Source organism: Hyaena hyaena, unplaced genomic scaffold (genome assembly GCF_003009895.1).
Source record: "Hyaena hyaena isolate Hyena2069 unplaced genomic scaffold, ASM300989v1 scaffold_327, whole genome shotgun sequence".
Taxonomy (NCBI): Eukaryota; Metazoa; Chordata; class Mammalia; order Carnivora; family Hyaenidae; genus Hyaena; species Hyaena hyaena.
This window is the reverse complement of record NW_024080962.1, coordinates 260,080-272,107: the sequence shown is the minus strand read 5'-3', so window position 1 is coordinate 272,107 and position 12,028 is coordinate 260,080. Positions and strand designations below refer to the sequence as shown.

The following is a 12,028-nucleotide window of genomic DNA, read 5'->3' as shown; positions in this document are numbered from 1 at the left end:
GTGTTAAGTTAAATGGGGATAATAATATCCACCCTCAGGGCTTTTTTAAGTGGTTTTTTAAAATTTATTTCTGAGAGAGAGAGAGAGAGAGGCAGCGTGAGCAGGGGAGGGTGAGAGAGAGAGGGAGACACAGAATCTGACGCAGGTCCAGGCTCTGAGCCCGACGCGGGGCTCGAACCCACGAACCGTGGGATCGTGACCCGAGCTGAAGTCGGACGCTTAACCGACTGAGTCACCCAGGCGCCCCAGGATATTTGAAAGATTTAAAAAATAGGCTATAAGGATAACGGAGAGTGTGGCGCAAAGTAATTTCTCAATAAAAGCAGATATGCTTTTTGGGTTGTCATTCCTGGTTTTCTGAGCATCACTTATGGGAAATTCCAAAGCTACCAGAAAGAGGACAGTGAGCGCTGTACACTTGTCCCGAAGCTTGTAAGTCACGTTTTCAGACCCTTACGGAAATAAGTCTACGCACACATTAAACCATTTCTGAATGCACTTCGCTGTCAGTTGTGGACATTAGTACATTTCCCACTAAATACTTCGTTGTATGTTTCATTAATTAGACCTCAGTATTTGTTTATGGTTGTCGTTTTTTTTTTTTTTTTTTTTGCCTCTGAGGTAAAATTTACACAGAATATATGTATCTTAAATGTACATTCTGTGGGTTTTGTCGGATGTGGAACTCAAAACTCATCCCCACACCGAACTTGTCCTCGACACCAGAGCTTTCCTCTTCTCTCTCACCCCTTTCCAATCATCAGTCTTCCCCCAGCAAGTTAATTTTTTTCATTTTTCACCTCTACGGATTAATTTTGTGTGTCCTAAACATTCACAAAGAATTTACTATATTGTCTTTTGATAAGGCTCCTCTTGCTCACCCTAATACTTTCATGTTCATCCATGTTTAAAACATGCTGGCATGCGTTGGCCTATGCTCCTACTTAGGGGCGCCTGAAGGGCTTCTGCGTTTGCCTCTTCTGAATAAAGCTGCTATGAATATTCTTGTGTGAATCTTCCAGTGGTCATGTTTTCTTTCATTTACTTTAGGAAGGAATTCTTTTTTATAGAGAAGTTTATTTTGGGAGAGACTGAGTGAGAGAGAGAGAACACGTGAGCAGTGGAGGGGCAGAGAGAAAGGGAGACAGAGAATCTCAGGCAGGTTCCTCATTGTCAATGCGGAGCCTGACGTGGGGCTCAATCTCATGCCCGTGAGCCCATGACCTGGGGGTAGCGGAGTGGCGCATAATTATGACTCCTGCAAGCCTTGTAATCTCTGACCGTTTGGTGCAACAAGAAGGGCTGTAATATATACACGGTGTAACTGTTTTATTTTACAGGGGAATTTTTTTCTCCTCTTTTTACAAACGAGTTATGACTCTTACACTTGGCAGCTTATGAAGTCTCAAAATCAGAGACAGAGCCATGTCTGCATCCTGTTTGCTTCCGAACTCTGCACTTTCGCTGGGTTTTCATTTTAATAGTTTAATGGTAGCGGCTCACATTCAGCGACTACTTACCACACGTCAGGAACCAGACGTCTCGTCTAGACCATCTCAGTCAGCCCCCCGATGGCAGTGAACTGGGCGCTCTCTGAAGGCCGCCACAGGCCACATCGTGGCTCTTTCACTTCCCTGTGACATGATGGTAGAGTTATTAAACTTCTCTAGTTTGGTTTCCTTACCTGGCGACAGCGCCCGACTGTGCTTCCCCACTGGGCTGTTGTAAAGAGTTAAGTAAAATACGTAAAACATCATCTGGAACGCAGTAGGGATAGGTCGGTAAATATAAGCTGTGATTATGCAGCTGAACAACGGAGACCACGGAAAGAGAATTCAGTGGCTTCGGTCACACAGCTCGTTAGCTAAGGAGCTGGGGTTAGAAAACAGGCAGTACAAACCCAGAGTCCATACTCATAGCCTCTGTGGTGTCGTATATCATGAAAAGCCAAACTGACAGTTTTTGGTCCTGTGCTAAATAATTCTGGAAGGAAGCGCACTAGACAATGTTGAGACCAAGCAAAAGTAACTTAGCTGCTTACTCCCGGAAATAATTGCTCCTGGGAGATAAAACGGAACCAACTCAAATTGCTAATTTATGGAGACTAACCTATTATTCATCAACGGCTACTTTAAGACCCTCTCCTCACTATGCTGACCCATTAAAAAATGTTTTGAGGGGTGCCTGGGTGACTCGGTTGGTTGAGCACCCAACTCTTGATTACTGTTCAGGTCATGATCCCAGGGTCATGGGATTGAGCCCCCCAACTGGCTGGCACTGAGTGTGAAGGCTGCTTGGGATTCTCTCTTTCTCTCCCCCTGTCCCTCTCCTGCTCATGCATGCTCTCTCTCTCTCTCTCAAATTAAAAAAATATATATATATTCTGGCATTACTTCTGTCCAATGCCAACTAGTTCCTTGCTTGGCCGAAAATCACTTGGCCAAGCCCCTCAAATGCTGTGAATAATCTCCCCTGACTTTTCCCTTCTGATTCCTTTCTAAGACTATGAAGGTGATGTTCCTCCTTCATTGCAGAAAGTCTACTAAACTTGTCTTTTAGTGATAGGTTTTTCTTGCGGTATTGGGGGGGCTCACTACCCAACAGTCCTGCAAATTCCACTAAGATCTACTAAAGAAGCCCTGGGTGTTGAGGCCCAGAACCCTTGACTCATGAATGGGTGCTCCCTTGGGACCCTCAGAGCCTTCCACTGAGGAATCTCTTCAACTGTGAGAAATGACGGGACCCAGGTTCTGTCGGAACTCCTGATTTCTTATTTTGCTGCTGCTGTGTTTATTTTCAAATTTGTTTATCTTCTGGAACTAAGATATCATTTTAAGGATCCTTTCACTATCTGATTAAATATGAACATTATTATTGATGGTAAAATGCCTTGATAAAGGAACACCGCCACTCCTCACTTTCTCCTGTGGGTCTGGGGAGGGGGCTCTGAGGGGCGGATGGGCACAGGCTCCAGAGGGCCGTCCTCCAGCGCACTCGAGGGACTGATGGGTTCAGGTCTCATCAGACTGATGTTCTGCGGACAAACTCTGGCTTGGGCCGCCTTTTCAAACACTTATAAGAACTTTCCTCAGTCTTACCTTTGTATCTTTGAGAAATGTTTTATTTGGTTTCTTCTGCTTATTTTTTGCGAATTTCCTTGCACTTCCAACTAGTGATGACTGGTTAGTAGGTATAGTCCAGAGACCAGAAGTCGCAGAGGTTGTCCAAGAACCGTTCCTAGTGTCTGTGGTCCTCGTGCGATCTTCTCGGGGTGTTTGGTTCTCTGGGACAAACACTTGCTCCCTTAGCTCTTTAACGTGAGTGCACATCTCCAGCGGCTGTAACTCCACCATGTTGGACCTGGAGTTGCAATGACCACTCCGAGAAGCTTTTGACATAACCATGATTGTCATTTTGCGATGTACATTAGAATATAAATGGGAAGAAACTGCCAGAAGGGATCCTCTGCCTTACTGATCTAAAAGAGAGATTACTTTATTTAAAACAGGAGATCCCTTGGGGCGCCCGGGTGGCTCAGTCCATTAAGCCACTGACTGCACCTCAGGTCATGATCTCAGGGTTCCTGGGCTCGAGCCCCGTTCGAGCTCCGCGTCGGGCTCTGTGCTGACAGCTCAGAGCCTGGAGCCTGTTTCAGATTCTGTGTCTCCCTCTCTCTCTGCCCCTCCCCTGCTCTCTCTCAGAAATAAATAAAAACATTAAAAAAATAAAACAAAAAACCAAAAAAAAAAAAAAAACAACCCAGGAGATCCCTTTTTACTTTGTTATGTACGTGCCTAAGTGTTTTGTCTGAGTGTGAGCATGTGTGTGTGAGTGACTACGTGTGTGAGTGTGTGTGTAAACGAGAGACTGGTCCTCCCTGCACACCTTTCCTCTGCGAAGGAGGAAGGTGATTAGCTTTTAACACTGATGATTTCATCATCTCTCTTAAGCACTCTCTCTCATGTCTTCTTTTCCTTCCTCTTCCATTTTTAACTTCTCTCAGAAAACACATTTTTGAGGTTCATTTTTTGAAAGAAGACTCATCACATAAGAGTAATTTAATTATAACTTACACAAACTCTTCATAGTTTTGGATCACATGTATTTGAGGTTCATTTTTTTTAAAAGACTCATAATATAAGAGTAATTTAATTATAGCTTATAGAAACTACATATTTTTCTCTGAGCTTATTACCTCATAAAAATTATTAGCTTAATATTTTAGGTAAGGCAAGACTTGGATATAATTTCTGTGATTAAAATTTGAAAAAAATCTATATTAGCTCTATGGGCCCAATAAGTTATTATTGTAACCACAAATCATTTAATGTTAAAAAATCTAAAATTGTGCTTGGTCCAATTAAATTTCAATTATGAATATCCTTTAATCCTCTGAAACTCATGAAATTGTAAGGGCTTAATATGTTGGTGAATTTTGTAATTTCTAGACCTTTAGTTAACTTTAAGACCTTAAACTAATATTAAATTAAGCTCATTAGTAAATAATGTATGTTTACCTCGACCACTTCTTAGTAAGAATAAAAAGGACAATTATTGTTCAAGAAACATGGTCTACATGTTCTTCTGACTTTGGAGGGAAGAAAAATTGACTTATATGATTAGAACAATGAAAGTGAGTCTTGGTAAATATTTAAAATAATACTTTTAGAGGAAAAAGGATTTAAATCAGGCTAATTATACTGTCTGTGATTGAGTCATTTGGCAACTAATTAGATTTCTTAGAGAATTGGAAATGTCAGTAGTAACCAGCTGGTATCCATATTATATACATTGAAGTTTATTGTCACTCTACCTTCATGTCTTCAACTTTTATAAACCCAACTCAATAAACAATGGTGGCTACTCTTTATTAAATTTTAGTTGGCTTTTTTTTTTTTTACCCCATTTTAAATTCTGAAAGTAAGTATCACTGGATAATTCCATTACTATTCATTTTACCTTCAAAAGGGGTAATTAAGGGGCGCCTGGGTGGCTTAGTCGGTTAAGCGTCCGACTTTCGCTTGGGTCATGATCTCACGGTTCGTGGGTTCGAGCCCCGCGTCAGGCTCTGTGCTGACTGCCAGCTCAGAGCCTGGAGCCTGTTTCAGTCTGTGACTCCCTCTCTCTCTGACCCTCCCCTGCTCACGCCATCTCTCTCTCTCTCTCTCCTAGAAATAAAAAAAAAAAAACAAAAGGGGTAATTAATTCAACAAAATTGTGTAGATGTCTTCCTTTTTGAGCATAACATATTGATTTATTTTTAAGATGGTCATATAAAATGTATACCTTTTCGCAATTTGTGATGCTTTTGTACGTATTTCCTTTTGTAATGCTTTAAAGTAATACTTTTATAATCCAGCAGCTCTAAAGGCATGTTAGTGACTTCCTGCACTAAAACCCTCACTTTATTTTTTTAATTATTTTTTTAACAAATAGTTGATCGTCAAGTTGGTTTCCATATAACACCCAGTGCTCATCCCCACAAGTGCCCTCCTCCATGCCCATCTCCCCCCTCCTCCCCCACACCCATGAGTCCGCAGTTTGTTCTCAGCATTCAAGAGTCTCTCATGGTTTGCCTCTCTCCCTTTCCCCCACCATTTCCCCCCCTCTTCTCCCCCATGGTCCTCCGTTAAGTTCCTCCTAATCCTCCTAAATGTGCAAACAGTGTGGAGGTTCCTCAAAAAGTTAACAATAGAACTCCCCTATGACCCAGCAATAGCGCTGCTAGGAATTTACCCAAGGGATACAGAAATGCTGAGGCACAGGAGCACATGTACCCCAATGTTCATAGCAGCACTCTCCACAATAGCTAAAACATGGAAAGAGCCTAAGTGTCCATCAACAGATGAATGGATCAAGAAGATGTGGTTTATCTATACCATGGAATACTACACGGCAGTGAGAAACAATGAAATCTGGCCATGTGTAGCTACATGGATGGACCTTGAGGGTGTTATGCTGAGCGAAATAAGTCAGGCAGAGAAGGACAAATAAAACCCTCACTTTATTGATGAGGTAATAGGATCAGAGACACTCAGGGACTCAACTACAGTCATCAGTGAATAAATGCTAGAGCTCTGTGTATCTCTAGGCTTTACCTCAAATCTGGCCCTCTGTGCCTTGCATCAGCAGCTAGGAGCTGAACCAGTTCAAACACCCCCAATTCATCCCCTAGGACATTACATGTGTTCTCTTTTTTAAGCGGGCAAGAGTTCAGCAAAAAAGCTTATCCTCAATAAATAATCAGCTGTTCCAGAAGAGGTTTTTTCTCTCTCTATAGTACCAAGCAGTCTCTGGTGGCATTTTCACACCTCTAGAGATATAAGACAGAGTCCACTGGTTAAAGAAGATAGGGGATCCTGAAACTCACACCGTCTGTGGCTACCAAAGACCCAAAAGTTGTCCATCAACTAAGAGTCTATCATATGTACTTGACGAAGCTGCTGTGTGCGATGGTTGGTTTGTTCGTCCGCTGCATTACAGGCTGCTGAGTCACCCTCTGCCTGTGGTTTGATCATTTCAGCTACCCCACCTCCCAGGCTCCCCTCAGGAACTTTCAATAGCAAGCCTTCATCTCCTGGTTTTCAACTTTCTGATCTGACATTCAGACTTTCCAGCATTTGGCCTTGACTATCATTTTTCCTCTTCTTTCCTTTCTCCCTCACTCCTTCCCCTTCACAAATAATTATTACACACTGTAAAAGCCTCTATACTAAGTGCTGGGAATTTGTTGATGAACAAAACAAACTCCATCCTTGCCTTTCCAGAGTGTGCAGATAAAAGAGACAGATAAGGAATTTCTTCCAAGTGTGGTAAGTGAGAGGAAAGTATGGGAGTGAGGAGAGAATGCACAGGGAACCTCAACCTCAGACAGTGTAATTTCCTTGAAAAAACAACACCTGAATTTAAATTAATCAGCAGCAGAAGAAAGAGCTTGACCTAATTTGCATCTTAGTGTCTCACATACTTAATTCTAACTATTATGAGTAATTTCCTTCATACACACTGGGTTTTCTTCCAAACTGATTTAATTCTCCTGAAGGCTGCGTATCACATGCTTTTATCTTTGTTTCCCTGCTGATTGTGGCTCCTCTGTCTGGATTTCTTTCTTTTGTCCCTCCTTACCTCTGCATGTCCACGTCCTGCTTCTCAGGATCCAAATCAAATGCCACTTCCTCTTTGAAGACTTCTCAGTTGTTCTCTGGATAGTGGTCTCTCTCTTCCCAACTCCTATCACCCTTCATTAATAATCTCATTTTTAAAAACATTTACTTATTTTGAGACAGACAGCGTGTGCACGTGTGTATGAGCAGGGGAAAGGCAGAGAAAGAGAGACAGAGAGAGAATCCCAGACAGGCTCTGTGCTGTCAGTGCAAAGCTCAACGCGGGTCTCCATCTCACCCACCGTGAGATCATGACCTGAGTGGAAATCAAGAGTCAGACGCTCAACCGACTGAGCCACCCAAGCGCCTCTATAATCCCATTTTAGAACAAACCATTTTCAAGCTTGTGTTTGATTTTTTTTCTATATACCCACTGGTGATGATGGGTCCTATCATGTTTGATAATTTTCATTTATACACTAGCCACTTCTGTGGCTTCATCTAGCCACGTCTTAAAGTGAACTCTGAAGTTAGTTTTAAATACTGCGGGTAGCCACTGCTTTTAATTTTCACACATTTGGATTTGGAGTTGGGGATACTGTTATGATTTCCTTGTGTTTACTAAATCACACTTGTACCCATAAAGACGTGAGTTTATTTGTGGTTTATTAACTCAGTAGTAATTCATTATATCAACAAATTCTCTTGCATTATTTTCTTCTCCTTGGGGAAAATGATTTGATGATAAACGGGAAGACTAGAAATCAATATTGCTTTTGAGTCCTAAAAGTACATTCACATTCTTTTAATTGAGTAAGAATATTTCTCTTTCTACACATACACACACACACCACACACACAGAGTGTTCTTGATAATTCTCAATACTCCAGTCATTAGCATTTCAATAGGTTCTACACATGGAGAACACTCTTGTTAAAGAAGCTTTTTCCTAGCATCCCAGCCTCATTTCTACCAACTAATATGTTCCAGAATATTTTTTTTATTACAAAACAAGCTGGAATAAATCCAGTGTATGTACCAAGAAATACTCCTTGATCATCTTTTTCCCTAAGGAGGGCATAAGTGGACTAAAGCACTAAAAACAGGAAATACTTTGGAAATTGCTGAAAATCAGTGTGGGAAAATAATAGCATGAAATATTATTCTCTTACATTTCTTATTTCTTAAAGATCATGCTTCAGGGAAGGAACTAATACAAATATTCTTCATCTTGAACTTATTTATTATATTATTCTTTCCGAATGACAGATGCTCTAATCAATGCAAACTCTTCCCTTTCTTGTGGCAAAAGGAAAGATTAGGCATAAAACGAGACAATTTACGGTTAAAGAAAATTTTTTTCCCCTAATTAGACCTGTGCCCCATTAGGTATTCAAAATATGGGGAAGCCTGACATGACTGCTAGATGCGCCCATGGTCCTTCTTTTTGTATCTGGCGAGTTGTACCGTCGGCTGCCTGGGCATGAAATATTTCATTTGTTCCCTTTGTAATTTTCCAAACAACTGCTCTCCTGCCCAGACGCACCAGCAAACAAGCTTCTTTTTTTCCAAAGTTAGGTTTTGCATGTTAATTTTTTTTTTTTTTTTTTTTTTTTTGTATAACAAGGCCTTGAAAAGTTTAAGAAATGCCAAGGCCAATTTCTTGGGGAATCATCATAACCAGTGTTTGTCCAATTTCCAACATTTGCCTACTGTCTTCATGAGTTCAGACAGACCCACTTAGCCGCTCTGGGGCTTGCCTGAGGTCCACGCCTTATGTGTCAGGCCGGTAACGACAGTGCTTACCACTTCCGCCATCTTGTTGGCAATAATACTGTCAAATTGTGGGGCTGGTGCTAGGTATATATTAAAAGGCATGGGATGTTTGTATCCCCATTACAATGAAAAAGACATCCCCATTCTGCACTAGCTAAACCCCCTCCGGTGCCGACAGTGTTCTGCTTAGTACGTCTGGGGAAGCATCGATCACGGCGACAGACGGCGTCGGGTGGCCCCGCTCTCCACACCTTCCCATCCTGAGTGGGGCTGTGCTGAGCTCCTTCTTCTTCTTAAGCAGGGCAGCCTCCGCGCAGACGCTGTTCCCTCTGGGTCAGCTCCTTCTGCCTGCTGGCCTTCCCTCCTGATCATGCCTGATGTGGCTGAAAAGCTAGCTACCCACATACAGCTTTACTTTTTACTTTTTAACCCTGTATCTTAAGTCCTCCCCATCCCTCCCCTTCCATAGTGGGGTCTCTCCTTCCTCACGCATTTCCTTAGCGGGCTGCACGTTGTCTCTTTTTCCTAGGACACAGGACATTGGGAACATTTGGAACAAACGTGGTGCCTCCTTTATCCCGTTCTTAACCTTGAAGGGTTTATTCGGTGATGCCTTTCCTCTGTCACTTACAAAACTATCTCGCCCACGTTATTCTAACAATGAGAGGAAGCCTGTGGCCTTTACGGTATCTCAGACGGGTCAGAAGAAAGGACTGTGGGTTTTCTTGCTTCATCACACATGGACAACATGATTTCCCCACAGACTCCTCAGCGCAGGCTCTGATTTGCAAAAACACACTCACCATTGTCATATGCACAATGTCAAGTACTTGGCACTGTGGTGACCTGCCGCGTTCTGTGATTGTCTAGCAATCAGCACGGCCCAGGCAGTTACGGAGGGCCTGCCGAATGCGAGGCATCGTATTCCTGCTGGACGATGTGCAAAGTGAGTAAGAAATGGGTCCTGCTCTCAATCGTGTCTGGAGGAGCTAGAAGCATCTGCAACTAGCCGGGAATCAGGCTAGACACATCCGCCTTCATTTTCTGTTCCACATCACTTTTTGTTGAGGCACTTGATTTTTGTCATAGTAACTACCAAAGACGTGGCTTTGCAAGGTACGACAGTGTAACACAGTCTGATACTGGAAATGTGAACGGACTGGAGTTTGCAGGGTGACTGGCAGAGCCCGGTGGCACCGCATTTCCCGTGAACATTTAAAATACCCTGCACTCTCCCTGTGGGTACACTGTGGGGGCCGGGATGTCTTCACGCACATTTTGGGAGCTGTGGGTATTTTAAATAAAATCAAATTATCATCATTCCATGATCTCACAAGTCTTACAAAATGCGTTATTTTTGTTGTTCTTGCTATTTAGTAGCCCACACCAATTTGTCATGCAGTTTGTGTATGATTTTAACTTTGTTTACTCTACATGCTTTTATTTACTTACAATTATTTCTACATGCATGGTCCCCGCAGGAAACAATTACTACTGTTGAGTGTTAGGCCAGAAAGCTGCACACCGCATCTTACGCACACAGCTGTGAAACAAGCAGGGTTTTTCCGTGGAAATCCCCAGTTGGAGACGGTCTAACAGGTTGTTTGTCTTACAGCGACCACCTATTTTTTGGATTTCAATTAGACAAATGACGAGGAGCAGGAATGAACATCTAGTAGTGCTGCACCGTGCTTGCCGTCTCTCTCTCTCTCTCTCACACACACACACACATACACACACACACACACACACACACACAGCCCTCCAACCCCCTCTCTTTGCTGTCAGCCTCTGCACCATGATGGAGATGCTGCTCTATCCAGGGTAGGGTCTTGACCTCACAGAGATGGGAAAACTTGAGCCACTGGTGCAGAGGAAGGTCAAGGGGACACCTTGTCTTCCTTAATACCCTCAGCCATCCACTTCCTGTGAGTCCCTGCACGCCACCCTTGGAGTAGGAGCTCCCCGCGGCCACCTGCCCCTAAGTGTTTTGCGCAGAAGTCCTGGTCTGTGGACGTGACTTCTAGCACATGCTTTCTGGCAGTAGGTCTTCAAGTTTTTATCACATAGCGTGCCAGGGTCCTGTGAAGAATGGGTATTTGTTCATTTTCTTGCTTTTATGGACGCCTGTTCTCTCCACTAAATGTATAATTAGTGGTAGAACTTAATGATGGTAATATAATTCTTATACTCAATATTAGTGTGATTCACCTTCTCACAGCCGTGACTGGCAGATGATAGCTCATTATTTGGGGCTGAGTGAAAATGAGCTCCCGGTTCTACACTACATTAGACCATGTTACTTCCTGCGGGCTAATTATTAATGGGAAGATAAAAATAAATGCCAATGGTGTACATGAAATTCTAATGAGTCCTTTGGAATATAATCTCCTATAGGTTGCAAACAGCGTGACTTGTCATAATAAATTCTAGAATCAAACAAATGCTAGGCTAAACAAAATCTAGCATGCTTGTCTACTACAGGAATTCTCAGAGCCTTTAATATAGTCACATAAATGGTCAACCTTCCAAAGGAGGTCATACTGTTCAATATTTTCTAATTTATTCTAGAAACTCTTATAAAAGCAAACCTGGCTGATGTTCACAGCAGATATGTTGGGAACGGTGTTCTCTTGAAGTCAGGCCCCCCGCTGTCAGAAGCCAGGTATTTGGACTTTTCTCTGCTTCCCCTGGCAATGTTTTCCTGAGTGTGATGGAGAGAATCACACTATTAGTTAAATGCTCAGGAGGCCCCAATGGGCCAGCTGGATTTACACAAGCACAAAAAGGCAAATTAATATAAAATATAGTATTTTCAGCTGTACCTCTTACACAGAACCCGTTTTTATCCACTCTTTATTAAAGTGCAATTGTAGTTTTATAATCTATGAACTTTGCTTATAGATAAAAGGCTAGGTTTTCAAGGAGCAGCTTTTCACTGCATCCTGAAGGAAGCACAAGGCAAACATTATGTGTACAACTTGCTGGACTGGTAATTCCCCTCCAAGGTCAGCTCGGAATGATGGCTTGTGTCTTGTGACTCTTTAAAAATGATCTCCAGATATACGGTCTCTCTCAATCCTTAAAAAAAACAACCCCGATTCATCCAATATTGACATTGCTGATGATTTGGGATGTTGCGTCAGAA

General features: G+C 42.5%; 1 long non-coding RNA gene across 1 annotated transcript; it reads right to left on the bottom strand.

Annotated features, from left to right (window-relative positions):
- Positions 1-1,424: 1,424 nt before the first annotated feature.
- Positions 1,425-11,577, bottom strand: LOC120243106. Its single transcript, XR_005531221.1, has 3 exons — positions 11,472-11,577; positions 3,099-3,360; positions 1,425-1,634 (listed from the first exon to the last, which is right to left on the bottom strand). It is a non-coding gene; the product is annotated as an uncharacterized LOC120243106 (long non-coding RNA).
- Positions 11,578-12,028: the final 451 nt, after the last annotated feature.